At 37.4% G+C, this 16,240-nt stretch overlaps 1 pseudogene; it reads right to left on the reverse strand.

The window, feature by feature from the left end:
• Positions 1-5,731: 5,731 nt before the first annotated feature.
• On the reverse strand, positions 5,732-12,834 carry LOC113294315 (annotated as a pseudogene).
• Positions 12,835-16,240: the final 3,406 nt, after the last annotated feature.

Raw genomic sequence — 16,240 nt, forward strand, 5'->3', positions numbered from 1 at the left:
GAGGAGAAGTGGTGCTTGGGTCCTTAGTATTGTTCGGTTAAGAAGAGTGCCGAGATTAGACGGAGTGATGGACTTTAGGGCTTGAATTTGGATTACGGTGTGGACTGGGCCTTGGCAGAGAGTTGCTAGGTCTTATTTCTCGCAGAAAAATATAATAGATAAAAAGGCAAGAGAACAGATGCTCGGAGGGAGAGGCCGACGGCCAGAGATAGAGAAGGGGAGGCCGACGGCCAGAGATAGAAAAGGGGAGGAAACGCCGACCGCCAGAGATAGAGAAGGGGAGGAGAGGCCGACGGCCAGAGATATAGAAGGGGGAGGCGCGGTAGACGGCTGTTTCGTAGTCGAGGGTTTGGAGTTTTTCTTCTCCATTTTTGCTTAGCTATTTGATTTTAATCTTTTTATGATTTTTTTGTGAAAGTCATGGCCAGCTAAAGCTATGTTAGGGTCTAGGTAGAACCCAATTTTATTATGAAAACTCTATATTTATATGCTTAATAATGAGTTGATTGATTAGTAGTTTTTCTTCATTTGGCTTGGTATTCTATTGTTGATGTGATTTTCTAGATTATTTATGCTTTTGAATTGATACTGCGTGCTTCAGTTAAATCCCTTGACGTGGTATGCAAGGATAGATAGGTAATGCTTTAGAATCACTATTCATGAAGCGAAGACAACTATAGCGGAGAAACAATATTTGAAAAAGCATGGAATATACTTTTAAAGATTAGTAGATTGCATAACTAATTGGTGGAAACCGAGAATCCTAATAACCCACACTCGTTTTGTTTGTCCTTAAATTATTTATCATTTCATTTTTGTTCTGAATTTCTAAAAATCCTTAAAACATTATCTTGTTGATTATTTAATTTTTTGTATCAGTTGGTAGAGTATTTCACACTCCCTGTGGGAACGAACCGCATTTTCTATCTATATTACTATTGAACTGTGCGCTTGCGGATATAACTGGGTATCATTTAATCATTAATTTTGGTTATCTAAAATCTATACCAGCAACCGAGAGATTTGATCTCCCATTGTGGTCGCCAATTGTTTGTGGGTGAAAACCGTTTCTGCTGATTTTTATAAATTTGGATGTGTGGATGAGAAACGAATCTAAACCCTAAACAATGCACTGCACAGGAGTACTTCTGATTCGAGAGATCAATCTGTACAATCCTGGCCTAAACCAAGAAATGGCCGTTCCAAGCTTGCTTCGGTCACAAAGTGAAGGAGAAGGGTTGGTCTTAGGGAGGGAAGCGAAGAGAGTGTTGAGAGCAGAATGGTTAATTCTGAAGATGTGGCTTGTTTTATGACTTGTATCAGAAAGTGAAAATGGCTTGCAGAGTGAATACCTATCAGTTCTTGGTGATTTCTGGATACTATGTTGTTGCCGGCCAAAAACCTCTTGTTTGGTGGAAATAAGTGAAGCCTATTATACAAGTCATATTGAAACGTACCCTGGTCTCGTAGGAAGTGGGAATGATTGGGTGATGGAAGAGTGGAGTAACGCATAACCATCAGAAACCCATGCTTCCATGATGAAAGAAGTGGATCCATTTACATCTGTTACTTCTTGCCGCCACTAATTGTCCCGCTTCATGACACTTTCTTATAACGGGCGTATTGCACGCCGCACGCTGTAATCCGCCAGACCAATACCCTGATGAGTATCCCCCAGTTTGTGACATGTTTGATGTCTCGAGTGTTTTCGTGGAAAACGTGTAGCAGGTTGCTATGTGCACAAGTCAAGAGTCTTGCCACAGGAAAGTAGAATGTGATGTTATTAGGCACGTCTTGGCTGGTCGCCTAAAACTTGCCACAAGTTTGTCAGTTCGGTGGCGAACTTGGATGGCTGAGATTACATCTCATGAGGAAGGGTAGCCGTTGATCATGGCTACCTTCTGTTGGCGCCTGGTAATGGCACAGTGGCGTTTTTGGTGTATGCCAGTGGCACTGCGGCATGACTGGGATAACTCGTGCATGCATGTGGCACGGTGGTATAAGTGGCGCCTGACGTAGCCATGGCCACGAGATTTAAGCGGCTGGTCGCCTGAAACTTGCCACTAGTCTGTCAGTTCGGTGACAAACTTGGATGGCTGAGATTGCATCTCATGAGGAAGGATGGCCATTGATTATGGCCATATCTTGTTGTATAGAAAAGTGGCGCCATTGACATAGTGGCGCCTGGCGTAGCCATGGCATAGCGGCATGCCAGTGGCGTAGCCGTGGAAACTGTTTTGGCATATTGGTGTTAGAATCAAATATGGCTCCGACAACATTGGCCATGTTGCCACATCAATCCCAATGCTTTGGTAAACGTTACTTGGCTTGGTTGGCGTAGCAACTTTTCCTAAATTAGGGTTTGGCGTGCCAAAGCCCTAATTAGTGCATGTGGCATGTGGCATGTGGCCATGGTCGTGGCGTATCGGCGTTTTGTGAAAATGGTGCCATAGCCAGGCCATCATGTGGAAACGACCACTGGAGTAAGGATTACCACGGGAGGTTATGATATGGCGTCTTTTTTAGGGTTTCCTTGGTCTCACACGGCTCGTGGCATGTTGTGGGCCCGAAGTGGCATAATTTGCACCACGGCTGGAAATTAGGGTTTCGACCATGCAGTGTCGTGTTTCTGGTTAGGATAACCACATTGAAGTCTGTTATGGCGTTGGCCACGGACAGAAGATGGGTTGGCACCTAAGCGCACTATTTATGGTATGTTGCCACGTTCGGCATGCTTTTGTGGTAAAGTGGCACATCTGGCATGTTGGGCATGCAGGTTTGGCATGTTAGTTAGCGCACTGGCGCAACTCTTGGTAAGCCAATTTTTATATCTCTTTTTTAATAATGTGGCAGGTTTTGAGCAACCTGATTGGTCGAAAGAGAGGTCCGACCAAAACACGGGTGTGTCCACACTTCTGGTGTAAGTGTGGCTAAGTTTAAAGCGACATGATTGGTCGATGGGAAATGGGGCCAGCAAGTATGGACCCATCCACAACTTATGTGCGTGTGGCGAGTTTAAGAAGACCTGATTGGTCGAGGTAAACAGGGCCGGTTTAGGATGGGGCGTGGCCAATGGCAAATGGCGCTGGCTGGCTTAAGGCATGGCCACGTCTCCTTTTCTTGCTGTTCATATCCTGCGGCTCCTTGTTTTTTGGTTATGTGCAAGATTTTGCACCTACTAATCCATGGTGGATTAATTACTTAGTTTGCCTAGGCTTAATTTCGACAAGCAAGGTATGATATACTGCGCAAGGCGCAAAACCCTAACTTTTGCAAATTTGTCAGGATAATTGATTTAATTCTATGTGTTGACACAAAATTCTTTTAAGTTCATTTCCAGAGAGAAGCATGCTTTCTGATTGAATACCTTATGCAAAGACCTTATCCTTGATACTTGGAAATTCGTGCTACTCTGCTGCGAGTGAACACAAATCGTCATGCCATATCAACATTAAGGGTTCATTCGGGGAAGATAGCACAGAAAACATTCAAAAAAACTCATATTAATTGAATGTAGGCAAGGCGCCGAAATTTACAGAGCATCTGGAATTGTTGCTACATGCGCCAGTCTGGATAAATTTCAAGTAAATATATTGAACGTCTCAATAAATGTGCCAGTGGAGAGATTGACACTCATGGCTTCGTTTCCTCGCAGAGTGACGTCACATCAGATATAAGGTTTTACAGATTTAACCTTGAGCTAAAAACCACCATCAACACTAGTCTAGATTTATTCAAGTCTCGGATTAGGATAAAAGTATGTAGTGAGTATCAGATATCACTACTTCTACCGTTTGAAAGCGAAGATCAACCAAATCTCTGGAGAGCTTCTTCAACAAAAGGTAAGTGAAGACTAGACCACTTATTTCTCAAGTTTTCACCCTTCTGTCTATTCGACATTGTCATATGACTAAATTAGACAGTACATGCATAGTAGAAATTTCGAGTCAAGTTTATCTTGAATATCGTTCTCGAAATATGACTAACTAAGCTTAAGAACATTTGTTCATACTTGATGAATTTGGTTAATAACAATTTATTATTTATGACCTAAATTAGGATGCAAGTTATAATCATTTGAAAATAGCCTGGAACAGTTATATGTATCATTGATGTTATTCGGGAATGTTTCGAATTGATTATTAGAGATATAAAACTACCGTTAATCTGGATACATGATAGTATGCATACCAGTTCACATACTGGGAGAACTGTTATAAGTCTGGAGCCACAATACACGTACCGACGTAGCTATAGTTCAGCAGGGAATTTTGGTACGCATTCCCGACATCTATACCATAAAAAGTTTGCTGACACGTGAACTAGGTAGGTACGCACGCCTAGTATGCAAACCAGAAAAGATTTGTCGGTTTCTAAACCGTAAAGGTACGCATACCCAGTATGAAAACCAGAAAAGATATGTGGATTCCTGAACCTGTTTTTTCTTAAGGGGACACATACTCGGTACACGTATTATGACAAAAATATTCACGAGCAAGTATAATACACGTACTTACCCTGTCGAATATTTTCAGATGTATCAAAAAATTTTGCTATGAGATAATCGGCATTTGAAAAAATCTCTAAAAACATTATCTAGACATGATTGATCACAAGTGTGACTCAATATGAAAGTCTAAAAGTGTTATATGAAAATGGTTAAGCTTATAGTTCGATTGGATAGTTTCGGATAACCTTTCATGAACAAGTCATTGTACATGGTTCGGTTATGGTTCATCCTAACCAAAGTGTATATTCTGCTATGTTAATCTCAAAGTCAAGTTTTTCATCTAACGGTGATTATTGATTGCTTGATTCCAAAGATACCTTAGCTTAAATCCAAAACAACCTTGACCTTGAAAGTCTATATAAGGAGAACCTCAAACAACTGGGATCATTGAATCCTTGACACTATTCTTATGTGTCCTAGTTGTAAAATAGAGTCGTCCTATCCTTTAAACCTTTTTAGGGTTTATCCGCTAAAAAGACTTCACCTAGGGATTTGTGAAGCCAGATCCAACTATCTTTATCTTGATAGTTAGTGTATCCTTATATTTCTTTGATTGTTGAGCTTGCTCCAACAAACAAGATAGATAAAAAAATCACAAAGTTTCTCCGTCTTAGACTTTGTGATTCCACAAGTTTATACTTGTGAGGTGAATAATAATCTAAGCTGCTCTTCGGGAGTCATAAGACCGGATTTTGAGGTTTGATAGACTTTGTCTATTGAAATCGATTTTCTACCTCACCTTGATCTTTGTTCAGAACGAAAATCACTTATAGACTTATCTATGGGAGGAATATTGGTTTAAAGTCTTCAATTGAGTTGAAGCAACTCTTATGCTGTAAAGGACATCAGTTAAGGGAATCAATTGCGCGGATTCCTCCTGGGATTCAAGAGGTGTAAGGATCGTACTGTAACTGAATTGCTGTGACGGTTTAATTCGGTCTCAACTACATTCCAGACCGAAGTTCTGATAGTAGGCTAGAGTCTGTAGTGGCTTATTAAGTTTGGTGTTCAAATCTGTACAAGGTCCCAGGGTTTTTCTGAATTTGCGGTTTCCTCGTTAACAAAATTTTTGGTGTCTGTGTTATTTCTTTTTCGGCATTATATTGTTTAGATTTATAATTGAAATATCACATGTTGTATGGAAATCAATCAAAGTAGATATATCCATCCTTGTTTATTGGATACATTTGATTGATCTTTGGAATCGTCCAAGTACTCTCACTAAAATATGAATTTCTCTATGGATGCAGTTAAATGTAGATTTTGGAACTGCACCAATGACACTATCTTTTTTCTCTCCATTTTTGAAGAACAACACGGTGGGAATACTTCTGATTCCGAATTTCGTAGCGACTCCTGGGCTATCATAGGTGTTGAGCTTGTAACAGACTACCTTTCCTGCATATTCTTTGGCCAATTCATCAATTACAGGTGCAATCATTCTACAAGGTCCACACCATGGTGCCCAAAACTCGACCAAAACTGGGTTTGTAGTGTTACTCATCACCAGATCCTATGATAGGCACATTTTTGTGTCTTATATAATCTCAATTGTATATATTATTAGTGCTCGATTTTATATTTATTATGGCTTTTTATGTCCCTGTAGGTATTTTTGGAGAAATAAGCTTTTGCGGCGAAATTGGCTAAAAAAGTGGTTTTTGCGCTCGTGGGAGAAAATTACTATACGGACCCTCGATTTTGGATAAGGGGTAACCTATTTCCAGGAAGCTGCTAAAGGGAGAACAACACAGGATAGAGGACACCCACCTTCTTCACGATTTGAATCAATAAGATTTGGCGGGAAAAGATACCTCACGTCTGCAGATTTTGGACGTGAAGCTTTGGGAAGTTTTAAAGAGATTCAACACCGTAAATTGATTGGGCTGGACTTGATATGACTTAACAAGTTCATTAGAAGCAATTGGACCGATCAACTTGGCCTAGAATAGCCGGGAATTGGAATCAAAGTCAAATAAGGAAACACGGCTTCATGGGTTCAAAATCTGTTATTCAAGGAGATTAAAGGCAAGTAAACTTTTTCCAAAGATACATATATATCTAAGGAAGAGTTTGAGATAAGTTGGAAATCTCATAAACGCGTGAAACAATTTATGGAAGGAATTATTGTCGTGACTGCCAAGGAAGGAAAGAAGAGATTTAGAAGCGATTTGGGAGAGATTTAATCGTCCTATGGTGTATAAATAGGTTGCTGAGAGTCCTAAGAAAAAAACGGAGAGTTTGGGGTCGCTAGGAGAGCTCAGGAGGCGAGAATCAGAGATTACAGGAAGCCTGTCTCTACTGCTGTTGCTGCTGAAGAACAAGCGTTGCAACTAAGAACAACGTCTCAAATTCGCAATACTGCTACAGTATTCTCTTTGTAACAGCTGAACAACCACATTTATCTTCAGTTATCCACACCACCTGTAACAGTGAACTCTGTAACGCGGTTAAGTCGTTGCATATTCACTGAATCATATCATCTCTTCAATAAAAACAACTTTTGAGCCATGATTTATTCTTTTGAGCCTGTTTTTGATATGAGAAGCTAAACCCTAATACTGGGATGATGGAGGAAACCCTATTTCACGCATGTGGTAATTCTAATAATTCTATTATGACTATTTGCATTGATATTTAATTGATTTATGATTTTTATTAAATGGGTGTGATTTCGTTTGATGGTGTATGCTTGGTCTATGTATTTTTGATACATCATGCTTTTGATTTACAGTCATTGCTTTTCAAAAATCTATTTTTTGGCAAAGAACAAGAGTCCATATTTTTATTATTTGAACTATAATTGATTGGAATTATTATTTGAGTCGCATGAATGGAACTTGGTGGAATCCTGAGTCTCAGTACCTCTCGATACTGTGATAAACTTTTGTGAATATACTTTCTTTATTTTTAGTGTTTTCTATTTTTGAGTTTAAAATCGAGTCTACACAAGTCCGAGTTGAACGAACTTTACTACCACTTTCAAAACTACATCAATTTTTGGCGTCGCTGCCGGGGAATTGAGCTAAAAAAAAAGAAAAAAAGTGCTGAAAAGAATAACGAAGCCAAAGCAGGAAGAAAAAGAGGAATCCAAAAGGAGTGAATAAGAAGATTTTTTTTTAGTGTTCTTTTTATTTTTTAGATTTTATTACTTTTTATTTTTAGAAATTGTATTAGGGTTACTTTATTATTTTGTATTTTTTTCTTTTCTTTTGGACTTTTATGGACATTCTTGGACATTATTTTTTTTAAACCCTAAGGAAGGGTCAAAATTAAATATCAACTGTTTGTAGGGAAGGACGAAAGTTACGATACTGTCTCGGCCCCTCGGGTTCGTACACTGACATCGGAGTCGGTGGCCTGAGTCGACTTCAACGGTTCATCGCCCGTCTGGTACGGGAGGTAAGACTCTATCCACCCACGAATCCCCTGTCAGTGGGTTTTATTTTGTGATAACTTACACCCCTGCAAAAGAATGTCGAACTGGTATCACAATAGCCAATACAACGAATATCCGACTGAGTTTCAAAATGGACGTTACAATTTTAACCATAGTGTGAATAGTGATTGGGAACATCAACCTTTTCAAGGTTACGGCTCATACCATGGTGAGCCCAATTATTATACACACACACACACCGGTCATACGAGCAAGAAAATAAGGATTATTATAGTACTAGTTTCTCGTCTTTGGACAATATAATGAAAATGTTGAAAACTAGTCCCTATTATGATCCTTCTGAACCTGTTCTTCCTCTAGAAGAGTCTCTCAAACAATTAACTGAGAATACAAATAGGTTTGTGTTAGAAATGAATAAACAAAATGCACCCATGAGTGAACCTTCTATACACGATACCATAAGGAAGTCATGTGAGTCGATTCAAAAGCTTTTATTAGAGGCCCAGAACAGAACTGCTCAAGATAGTCTTAATTTCCAATATAGTGTTTTCAATAGTACCCTTGAAAATGAGGTTAGTTATTTGCATAATCAAGATACCGAGGTTAGAATTGGTAACACTACTTTTTTAGATGAGGTTCAACCATTTTCATGTTATTATGATGATTATGATGAGGATAGTGCTGATGAAGAATTTGACACATATAGGCATAGTGATCAGGAATCTGTTACTCCAATTGAGATTTAAAATGATACTACTATTTCTAGTTCAAATCCAAATAATTTTAATAATTATTCACCTATTCAAAAGGACGAGGATTTGACTAGAGATACCCCCGTTTTAGACGATGTAGTATTTCCTTTTGATTACGAAGCCGATAATGGTTTAGAGGAACGAGTTTATTCTGAGAAAAATATTGTAGAGTCTAGCGATTTAGAAACAATAGTCTTAGACGAAGAAGATGAACTCGTAGAGTATTTAAACATGTGTGAGGAGGCATCACCTGAGTATAACCTAGAAGAAGCAATTGACCATTTTCATGATTCTGATGATCTAGAAATCAGGGAAATACTAGCTAGTCTATCTAGAGACACCCAAAACTCCAAGTTTGGGGGTGATTATCATTCTCCATGTGATTTAACTCTTAGACAGGTCCCTCACTTGGGTCTTGACATATCTGCCTCAACCATTTTACAAGATTATCTTCATACACGTTTTTCTGAACCTAGTGATGTCCATAACGAAGTTCAGTTATTAGAAACCCATCCTCTGGTTGATGTGGTTGAACCAGGCTATGATACCCAAATTGACTTTGTTTTCCCACCAAATAGTTTTCTTCCAACTGTGGGAACGTTTATATTCCAAATGTGTCGAATATTAAGTTGTGAGACTAAACCTAAATGCTTTAGGAAATTAGAATCGAAACATTTGCTTAAGAATGACCACTACTCTCATTGTGGTCAATTATGTAAGTCAAATCTTATTGACTTAGAGGATCCTCAGTTATTTAGGTTATTATTGTGCGCTTCTAAGATCATATTTGAGTTTTTCCAGACTCTAGGACCTAATGATTCGGATCCCACTTATGAAGAAAAGCAGCCAATGAAATTTTTCTATGTAGACCCTTTCATAGAACCTGAACCTGAACCACAATTAGATATAAATTTCTTAATCAGGAAACTAGGTAAGGGCTTGCTAGTCTTGTTCACTTTCTTGGTTCATTACACTTTCTTTTGGTCAGCTCTTTTTGGTTTTAAAGACCCGCAGTTATTTCGGCTATTAGTTTATGATTCCATGAGGTGACTAATCCTTTCTTAGTCTGGCTGAAGACTTTAAACTTAGCACTTCTTGGTAGGTAACCCAACATTCATGCGACACGGTAATATCTTTCCTTATCTCTTTTGCTTCAAATGGTAACAGTTTCTCCTTGTTCATGCTTTTAATTTCATCTTTAGAACATTGAGGACAATGTTAGATTTAAGTTTGGGGGTATGGGAAAATCTTTTTAGTTGCAGTATGAATAAATAAACTCCAGAGCCTAGAAATTTATGCGTATTTAGGATGGCACTAACCAATCTAAGTGGATGGAAGCATTTTGGTTGTAGGAGTTGAAGAACCAATCTGATTAGATGGAAACATCTAAAGAGTCTATTCATACACATAGCTCAGGTGTTGGAAATAACATGATAGTTTCATCATATCTCATTGAGTCATTTTCACTTCTATTTTTATTTTATTTTGTTTTTAAACTATGTACTCTAAGTGATTAGGTGGGGCTCACGATTCAAGTTGTTACCAATGCTAGGATGAATTAGAGTGATTGAGATACCATGAAAAAAAAAGTTGAAAAAGAAAAAGAAAAAAAAAAGAGAAAAGTTGAAAAAAAAAATGGTAGTTACCAACAAGTTGAAAAAAAACAAAAAAAAAAAATTGAGACCAGACCATTTGACCAAAAGGAATAAATTCAATAAAGTCGACCACTGGTACCCTTGTATATGCCAGTTGTGTTGACCTAGAGTTAGGTTATCGACCACTGGTTCCCTTGTATATGCCAGTGTGTTGATATTAGTCAGACTAATATCTCAATCCATTATGATAGGTTCATTTTGGCGGAGGCCTTCAGACAGATATGGGAAACGCCGTTCACTTAGTAAACATCAAAACCGTCTATGTTTTTCTATATCCATCTTCTTGATCTATCCATGTGATAGTTTTGACTCCGGATATTGATGTCCATAGTGCGACTATCTGAGTAGAGCTCTGTCACTTTATATGAATTTTAGTATGCTTGAGTGCAAACTCGTGTACAACAATTGGAATTTCGCATTAGGGTACTTCCTCCTGTAGTCAATAAGTATGCCAACCAAGGAGATTCTTTAGTGCCTTCCAAAGTTCTGCGTAGATAGCTAAGGTCTGGAGTAATGGTTTTGTGGGTATATCTCTTGTAAGCCCTCCCGAGACTATAACTCGGCCACTAGGGCCACCTAGGGGTTTAAAGGCTTATTGCATACGCTAAATGCAATCGACGATGCCTGCGACAATGAGTTAGGATTTTATTTTCTATTTGATTTGCTCGAGGACTAGCAAATAATAAGTTTGGAGGTATTTGATAGGCACATTTTTGTGTCTTATATAATCTCAATTGTATATATTATCAGTGCTCGATTTTATATTTATTATGGCTTTTTATGTCCCTGTAGGTATTTTTGGAGAAATAAGCTTTTGCGGCGAAATTGGCTAAAAAAGTGATTTTTGCGCTCGTGGGAGAAAATTACTATACGGACCCTCGATTTTGGATAAGGGGTAACCTATTTCCAGGCAGCTGCTAAAGGGAGAACAACACAGGATAGGGGGACACCCACCTTCTTCACGATTTGAATCAAAAAGATTTGGCGGGAAAAGATACCTCACGTCTGCAGATTTTGGACGTGAAGCTTTGGGAAGTTTTAAAGAGATTCAACACCGTAAATTGATTGGGATCGACTTGATATGACTTAACAAGTTCATTAGAAGCAATTGGACCGATCAACTTGGGCCAGAATAGCCGGGAATTGGAATCAAAGTCAAATAAGGAAACACGGCTTCATGGGTTCAAAATATGTTATTCAAGGAGACTAAAGGCAAGTAAACTCTTTCCAAAGATACATATATATCTAAGGAAGAGTTTGAGATAAGTTGGAAATCTCAGAAACGCGTGAAACAATTTATGGAAGGAATTATTGCCGTGACTGTCAAGGAAGGAAAGAAGAGATTTCGAAGCGATTTGGGAGAGATTTAATCGTCCTGTGGTGTATAAATAGGTTGCTGAGAGTCCTAAGAAAAAAAAACGGAGAGTTTGGGGTCGCTAGGAGAGCTCAGGAGGCGAGAATCAGAGATTACAGGAAGCCTGTCTCTGCTGCTGCTGCTGCTGAAGAACAAGCGTTGCAACTAAGAACAGCGTCTCAAATTCGCAACACTGCTACAGTATTCTCTTTGTAACAGATGAACAGCCACATTTATCTTCAGTTAGCCACACCTCCTGTAACAGTGAACTCTGTAACGCGGTTAAGTCGTTGCATATTCACTGAATCATATCATCTCTTCAATAAAAACAACTTTTGAGCCATGATTTATTCTTTTGAGCCTGTTTTTGATATGAGAAGTTAAACCCTAATACTGGGATGATGGAGGAAGCCCTATTTCACGCATGTGGTAATTCTAATAATTCTTTTATGACTATTTGCATTGATATTTAATTGATTTATGATTTTTATTAAATGGGTGTGATTTCGTTTGATGGTGTATGCTTGGTCTATGTATTTTTGATACATCATGCTTTTGATTTACAGTCATTGCTTTTCAAGAATCTATTTTTTGGCAAAGAACAAGAGTCCATATTTTTATTATTTGAACTATAATTGATTGGAATTATTATTTGAGTCGCATGAATGGAATTTGGTGGAATCCTGAGTCTCAGTAACTCTCGATACTGTGATAAACTTTTGTGAATATACTTTCTTTATTTTTAGTGTTTTCTATTTTTGAGTCTAAAATCGAGTCTACACAAGTCCGAGTTGAACGAACTTTACTACCACTTTCAAAACCACATCATCCTCCCAGGTCGTATCGTTCACCACAGTAACTGCATCATATTCAGTTATATATACCAAGGATATGAAAAAAGTGGTCACACCAAAAAAATCTACTGAGAGCAACTACTGTGATAAACTACAATGCAGTCAGTGTACAGGTGACTAAATCAAGAGTGAGGGATAGAGATTACCTTCATCAACAGCTTTGGCTTTGCAGACAACATTCTGATTGTGAAAAAAAGAGATATAAACTTTTTTTATAATCCCTGATTGAAATTCATTCAGTTGTAACTCTCAGAATTGTAATTGAGTTTAGTCCATACATGTTGCCTTAGAAAAGAGTTGGTGGTGCATTTTGGTACCACCGTGTTTCCATTTTTGACCAACTATAATCAAAGAAGAGATTGAGCGGTTTTATGTTAATATTTTTCTTAAAACTAGTACAACCGTTGCCACGGTGGGAGGGCCGACCGAAGAAGAATCTGAAGATGGGGTTCGTATGCGACTACTTTCGTCCCGTTTAAGAAAAGCTGATTCTTTCACTCCGTTTCAAAACAAGTGATACTTTCGTCCCGTTTCGGAAAAGTGATACTTTCCGAAACGAAGTGAAAGTATCACTTTTCCCAAAACGGAGCGAAAGTATCAGTTTTCCTGAAACGGGATGTGAAAGTATCACCTTTTCTTAAACGGAAAATTAGTCGATCCATAAACCAAAATATGGTTGCATGATGTGTTATGCATCCTTTGTGGTGGTTTGCATAATGACTATGCATTCAATTTTCGAGATTTGTGGCTAAAATGAAAGTATCATTTTTCTTGAAACGGAGGGAGTACATCGTTTTATTAGTTGCAACGTGAAATTAGTTGATGAATGAACCAAAATTTTGCTACATAAAGTATTATGTATCCTTTGTGGTGGTTTGCATAATGGATATACATTTAATTTTCTAAAATTGTGCCTAAAATGAAAAATACCTCAGAATTTTTCGTAAAAACTCTAAATTTGATATTGTTGTTTGTACTTGTTGCGTAGAGTTTTTTTATAATCTTTCCAACGCGATAAAATTTGTAAAATTCCAAGGCACGGATTTTTAGATATGTTATATTAAAGTTTTCTTTCCAATTATACCCCTGAAAAGGTAGGATACACAAGGAGTTATAGTAATTGGACTAAAAGGGAGGGACATTTTTGGTTTTTCGGCCCTAACCATTTCCAATATAAAGGTCCTCCCTCGCTTCGCTCGGTCGACCCAACTAGCCATATTTACTCTTTTGTTGATGTAGAAAGTTCTAATAGAAGATAATGTTGCATGTTGGACTCCACTTACTGAAGATAAGATATTCAACATTAATTATCAAGTGTATTGAACACAACAAAGCACCGGGCTCTGATGACTATATTATATGTTTCCACTTGATAGATTATTAAGATTGATCTTATTGAGACAATTTTATAGCAAAAGCTCTCGTGGTTTGCGTATTAATATATATTTCAAGCTAGCTAATTGGTTTCATGAGTAGTTTATATAGAAAGTTTGTTCAAGTTACTCATTGAAAAATAGAAGAAAGTGACACCTAAGTTAATGACACGATATAATCAAATAATGGATATTTTTTTTATCTTACGAGTTGCTGGTATATCAATTAGTTATGAAATACCATTAATTTCATGTGTTATCAATATCTTTAAGCGCGACTCGTTGGGACATGAACTTTACATAATTTTTTTTAAAGAAAGAAGTTGAATGGATTGAATAAAGATCCTCGGTTTTTTTATCCGTCATTCAGGGTCGTTTTTCTAATTTTCAAAGAGATTTTGTCAAAGTTAAGATGATTTTAGATGGGGTTTTAATTGTCGAAGAGTACATTAACTCTAGATTGAAGGCTAAGGTCCCTGGTATTATTTGTAAAATGGACATTGAAAAGGCTTTTAAAAATATCTGGTAAAATTCGTTGAATATTTTAGTTGCTCATGGTTGTGTACATAGGCGGATAAAATGGATAAAATGGTGTGTCATAACTGCTCAGTTATGGGTATTAGTTAAACCTTCGAAAGGTTTACGGCAAGTAGATCTTCTATTTCCTTTCTCTTTTTTCTACCTCGTTGCTGAAATTCTTGCTAAACTCATTAAGAAATTTGCTCACATATAAAGATTACAGGGTTTTCAAGTTCAACAAGGTGGCACCAAAATTACTCATATTAAGTTTGCAGATAACATTGTTATTTTTCTTGGGGGAAAAGGTGTAACAGGTGAGATCATTGACGGTTATTCCGATTTTCTTTGGTCTTAAGATGAATTTTGAAAAGAGTTTTATGATAAGCTTGGGAATTGATGATTATGTTCATATTTTGGTTTGGGAGTTGGGGTGTTGATTAGAACCACTGCCTATCAAATATCTTGGTTTGCCAATTGGTATTACCTAAAATTTATGGTGTGGGAAAATGTATTAGAATTGATAGAGAAGGAGCTAGATCTAAGAAGAATATTTTTTTTTATATAAAGCAGGTTAAATCACTCAAATTAAGACTACTCTGTTAGCTTTACTAGTGTAACACTTATTTATTTACACTCTTCCTAGCGGTGGAGAAAATAATGATTAGCATTATCCATGGAAAACTTTGTATGGGGTTTTTCTAATGATACAAAAAAGATGTGTTGGTTTGTTTGGAAGAAAATATATAGCCTTAAAGAAGTTGGGGGATTAGGGACCTTCGTGCTCCTACTTAGTCTTTGCTTAGTAAATGGTGTAGGAAATATGGCAAGGTGAAAAGGTTTTATGGTGTTGTGGATGGTGATTTTCAACGACGGAAAATCAAGGGAAAGGTGGTAATTACGAAATAAGTTATCCCGTTCAAGCCTCATTCACCTTGTTACAACTCGAGCGTGAGTGTCATGGGCATGATTAACGCACAACTCATACTCTTTTATATAAGGTAAGTCTCGTGGGCACGTCCATGACCGACCCATGAGCATGTGCATTTTGAGTGCGTCGCGAGCCTAAGCCTCGTGAGTTCAATTTGAGCCTAAATATCATGAGCGCGACTCGATACTCTATTATATCGAGTAGCTGTTAGAGCATCACTCGGTCTAACTCAAAAGTTTTGGTATATCAAGCTTGTTGTCAAATTTAGTTGATCAAATTAAGTAATATCTTCATTTATAGTCTACTAACGTCAGTCTTGGACTAGGAATAAAGTACGGTAGTTGAATATCAGAATTCACCAATTCACTTTGAAAATTGAAAATTGAAGAACAATGAGACATCTATGCGAAGGTCATCAACAAATTAAGGTATGTGAAGACTGATTATCCTATTTATTCATATTTTTTACTATTTTATATGCTGAGACAATGTCGTATGACTTTAGTATTATAATGATTACTGCAAAAAAAAAAATCGAGTTCAAGCTAGTGCTTGATAAATCTCGAATTATATATTCAAACAGTACATAACTTATCGCATAACATGCTGAGAATATCTTATTGTTTAAAATATCGTAATTGCGTAAGAAGTTCATAAGAGACATCATGTTGGTTTTTAGGTTCACGAATTGATTTGATCAGTACATGGACTTGGAACTTATAAGTAATATACTTGATGAATTATTCTCTTATTAACTCACTATACAAATTGATTTGGTTAGTTCACAAACTAGTTGATTTTTTAAGATGAGCATGGACACTTCTAAATCTACAAATAGACGAACTGATTTGGTCAGTGCGCGAACGATTTGATTTTAAGAGGATCATGGACACCT

The sequence above is a fragment of the Papaver somniferum genome, chromosome 7 (genome assembly GCF_003573695.1).
Source record: "Papaver somniferum cultivar HN1 chromosome 7, ASM357369v1, whole genome shotgun sequence".
In the NCBI taxonomy this organism is placed as follows: Eukaryota; Viridiplantae; Streptophyta; class Magnoliopsida; order Ranunculales; family Papaveraceae; genus Papaver; species Papaver somniferum.